Here is a 5339-nt window from a genome sequence, read left to right on the forward strand (position 1 = left end):
TTTTTTTTCTAATACAGTAAATACTTGTTCAATGTAAAAGCAGTCAAAATGTACACTTCGGTATAGACAAAATGTAAGAATCTCCAAGAACTGATCATCCAAAAAAATACTCTTATGTAATTGGTAAAGCATCAGATAAATAGAACTTTTATTCATTAGCCAAATGAATAATTTTGTATCCATTACATATATGTCAGATCCTGTGCTAGGGGGTGATGACAAAATGAGGAGTAACACAAGATATGAGATTTTCCCTTTAGGATGTTTACAATCTAGAAGAGCTGACAAATGCATATCAAATAATCACACATTATGTAAAGTGACAACTATGTTACAAGCTATGATGGAACAATCAGTGATCTACAAAAGTACTTAAGCTAGGGGTTTGATGTACTCTAAGAAGTAAGATATTTATTTATTTACTTACTTTTTGCAGATGGCACTTCACTGGAATCTGAAGGGTGAAGAGGTGGATTCTGGACCTGGTGTTGTGAGAGGAGTGGGTGGTGGGGCCAAATACACGAGGAAGAGAAAGGTGAGTTGTTGAAATGTCAATTGAAAGAGAAGTTATGTTTTGAGACAGGTCTGAAGTGCTGGAGGGGGCCAGGCCACACAGAGAATTGCAGATTATCACAAGTAGAAGTTATTGGTGCATTGCAACTAGGTGGATGACAAGATAAGATAGTTCTACACTTTGAGCATGGGTTGGTAAAAACAAGGATGAAAGACCTGGTGACAAGTTTAATTATTATATATGATTTATTTGCAAATCAGTATCAAAGAAAAATGCTGTGTGCTGAAAATTGCTCTTGTGCTTAATAAAATATTGTAGATACCTTTGCTTGTGACAGCATACTGTTCTATACTCTTCACAGAGTCACAGTGTTCGCTGTGTGAATGTACCTTGCCTTTCACAGGGTACCATATTTTCATGTCTTTTTCAGTATTTTAAATAATGTTGCTAATAATATCCTTCAAGTTATATATTTGAATATATACATATTCTGACATATATGACCCGAATATATATATTCAAATATATATACACTACATATATATACACACACACACCACATACATATAGAGTAAAATATGCTGTTTTACTTCTAAGAAGTAAGTTTATAGAAATGCTGGATTAAAGATAGGCCCATTTATAGAAATTCACAGATAATGTCAAATATATTTTTTATATATATATACACCACATACATATAGAGTAAAATATGCTATTTTACTTCTAAGAAGTAAGTTTATAGAAATGCTGGATTAAAGATAGGCCCATTTATAGAAATTCACAGATAATGCCAAACTCACCTACAAAATGCTGTGTCAGTATGGGCTTCCCCAGCCCCACAGTTAAACGGTCTTGGATTCACACCACCCTTGTGTGGAAGATTTCTGGATCCTCCCAGCCAGTGCCGCGTGTTGTCTTCTCATGACCATGCTCTGCACTTTGAAATTACAGGGAAATACCTTTTTGCTAAAATTTTAAATGCCCACATTACATTTCCTGACTCCATATACTTTAACTTATATATTATTCCCTTACTTGCTTTACTTTAATTATGTCAGTCTTACAGATAAGAAACCTTATTCACAAAGCAGTTAAGAAAGAAAACTTATTCACAAAGCAGTTAAGAAACTTACCCAAAGTTATACCGCTAGTAACTATGCAGAAGGCTTGAAGTCACTACGGCATCTTTTCTTTAGAAAAGATGTTTTATAAAATTCAAAATTGATCTGTCATTTTTCAAAAATCTCTTAGTACACTAAAAATAAATCATAACTCACTAATGTCATAAGCATTGTACAATAATTAAAAACATTTTATTGTGGTGCTCCACAATTGCCCCATTAAAATGAAGAATGAGAACATTTTTGATGATGACTGCTTCATAATGCTCTTAAGGGATTTTTTATTTTTTAACCAATGAAATGAGAAAGTTAATTTAAAAAGGGTAACTCTCACAGAATAGGAAATAAAATAGTTCTCTATTAATTTGGTTCACAATAGTGAAGGTACCACTGAATGCCAACTCTGGGCACTGAGTTTCAGGGATGAGAAACAGCTGTGTGATTTGCCCCCTCTTGCTTCTTAGAATCTCTTGGTAAAGATCAGTCATTCAACAGTCACTGACTTTCAAATGTACTTTTTGCTATGTTAGGGAAAGTTCATGGGTTGGCATGAGGGTGAGTATAGAGGGACAGAAAGTCAGGGCCTGACAGCCAGAAAAAGACATGGCGGTATATGTTCCAGGAGACGCAGTGCCAGCAGTGCACCCGCACAGGGGAAACTGTGCTGGTGAAGACTACTACAAATAAGGAGATGATGGCAGCAAGACTTGAGGGATAACTGCCGAAATGAAAAGGAAAAAAAAAAAAAAAAAACAGATCTGAGAAATACTTAATCTGTGACTGCTGAGCTGTGAAAGAGGAAAGAGGGAGGCATATGGTGGAATTACGCCTTGGCATGGGAAACATTAAATGAAGAGCAAGTGGAGAAGGTGAAAAAAGGTGACCAGTTTTCTTTGGGACTGGTTGAATCTGGAGCATGAAGGAGCAATCCAGTAGAAATGAAATTGTCCAGGAAGCATTTGGAACATGGACCTAAACTCAGGAAATTGTGTGTCAGATACGGATTTAGTATTCAACAGTGTTTATCAATAGAGGACCACAGAGTACCCCGTGGTGCACACGATAGCCGTGGGATTTTATGAATGGAGAGCAGGACCCAGGAGAGAACCTCGAGGAATGCACATCTTTGACTAGTTTGAGGAGGAAATTGAAAAGTAGGCTGAGGAAAGAAAAAGAAAGAAATCCAGAGAGGTAGGCAAAACTAGGAGTGCAGAGTCCCAAAAAATAAAGGCAGGGTACTTTTCACAAAGGCTGCAGTCAAGAGTCTCACCTACTGCTGTAACATCAGTGAAGAAGGGGCTGAAAAATTGTCTACTGAAACTAGACACAAGCAGAGTGGTGTTGACTCTGGAAACAATGATTTTAGTTGATAGAAAACAAGAAACATTCTGAATTTGGATTAATCATGAAAGTACATGAGGAAAAGAAAAATTCGGGTGTAGAGAATAGTTATCTCAACTCAAATTGCCAAGGAGTAGATAGATATGGAATAGAAGGAATAAGATTTAAGGAAAATCAGTATTACAGTATTTTAAATAACGTTGCTAATAACATCCTTCAAGTGATATATTTGATGAAATGCATATGGTTACTCATGATTTAAAAAAGGAGAAAATTTTATTAATAATATTAAGGAGCCAATAAAGATAAACTGTTGAAAATGTAGACAAGAGTAGTAGTCTAGAATTTAAGAGAGGGCAAGGGCGAGATGGCTGCAGCAAAGGAAGGTGCTGCATCAGTCTAGGCATCCTGCATAAGCAACGGGATAGCATTTTTTACTGAAACAGAAAAAATATTGCATGTAAGGTGTGCTAATTGTGACTTTCATTTTGGAAACACTGCATTCAAGGTGCTGGTGAGACTTCCAGATAAAGACAAGTGAGAGCATTTAAGTCCAGAACTCAAAATGAGAAAGCACATTAGGGCATTTTTCAGAATGTTGAGAGGAATTAAACCATGGATTGGATGAAGTTGCCTAATGTCAAATGAACAAATTGGTTTGGAACTGTCTAAAACATTTTTATTTAATACAATTTTGAAAAAATTGGCTAGAACACAGAGAAATTAAGTTTAAGAGTTGTGCTGGACACAGGAAGCATCACTGGGTTCTAATGGACGTGGGCAGAGAGGTGCAGGTCAAGGTGGGGAGTTGGAATAAGACCAGCCCCTCAGTGAGGACTTCCACTGCAACAGGACCCCCCCTTCTATGATTTACACCTATCGTTTATTTAATCTCCATAGCAATCCACTGCAACAGACACAACTGTATCCATGATTTCATGTGTTAGGAAATGGAGTCACAGAAAATTGTTCAATGTCACATGACTAAGTGTGTGGCGAAGGCAGGATTCAAACCCAGGCAGCCTGAAATGGAAGCCTAGATTCTGAAGCCCTATGTGATATGGGGAAGGAAAGAGAAAAATAATGGTGGCTTCACCAGGCGCCCAGTTTGACCAGTGTGATGCCAACATGAACAATCTATAAATTACCAGGACACCCCACGCTAGTCATGTTTTAAGACTTGCTACGATTATCAAAAACATCTTTTACAAGGCTGACATTCCTACAAACAGAGAAATCTGGGTTTCATTTCAGAAAGAGAGGCTGGCTTTGAGTCCCACTGCTTGACAAGCTAAGATTCCTTATCTCTTTGTACAGAACATCAGGGAACACAACAGAAAAAACTGTCACTGATGACAAAGAACAGAGCCTCATCATATTTAATCTTGTTTTCCATTTTTCTATTCAGTTAGTAAATGAATTCATTGTTTAGCCTCCCAGCTTACAAACATTCTATTTCTTTCCACTCTCTTACCTATATAGAACACGATTTATAACCCAGTATTACATCATATTTGAGAACTGTAGTGGTTTTATGTCATGTCAATTTAACCAGGCTGGAACTACATTTCCCAGGGATTCCCTTCCCCGTATGGTGCAATTAGGGTTTGGCCATAACAGAAACGTATAGAAGGTTTGAAAAGCAGTAAGAAAGGTAAGCCATTTCTCTTGTGCTCTGAAAATCGACATAGACGCAGCCTCCACTGTGGCTCAGGGCAGTCCCCTGAGCTGCTGACTCTCTTTGCAGGTCCTGCCCCTGCCCGGGGTTTCCTGTTTCAGCTTTCCTGAGACCAGGGACAGGCATTCTTTCTGCAACTCCTGCAAGCCACGCGTGTAATTGAGACTGGAAGTGATAAGAGGCAGACGAGAATCTGATTTATCCTCACAGATTCCCGGTTATGCTCACTGTCCCCTCCTTCATGCTTGGACTTTCTTCCTGACTGCTGGCCGAAGAGTCATACAGAGACCTCAGGCCATAAAACAGTGCAGAGACAACAGTTTTCCACAGACTTCTTCACCTGCTCCCACTATCGTATAATGGCTAAACATTCTGTTAACCCTTTCACTCCATACCACGTGGAGTGGTTCAGCCTCCCTTATCGTACCCTAAATCCTGTAAGGGTCAACTGATTCAGTTCATACTTTTCCTCTCACTAAACACTCTTAACTTTTTTAAAGGATATTTATATATTTATTTAAAGCTTCCTCTTCTCAAATAGAGGATGTATAATACTATGTTTCTTCAGTGGGAAGAAAATGCATTCAAGAAAAGGACTGAGTTCCACAGAACATCAACATTTAAGGACCAAGTAAAGGAGGGAACACAGGGAGGGAAACTAAAGAGTAGGATCGAGTTTGAAAGA

Source organism: Mandrillus leucophaeus, unplaced genomic scaffold, assembly GCF_000951045.1.
Source record: "Mandrillus leucophaeus isolate KB7577 unplaced genomic scaffold, Mleu.le_1.0 Scaffold540, whole genome shotgun sequence".
In the NCBI taxonomy this organism is placed as follows: domain Eukaryota; kingdom Metazoa; phylum Chordata; class Mammalia; order Primates; family Cercopithecidae; genus Mandrillus; species Mandrillus leucophaeus.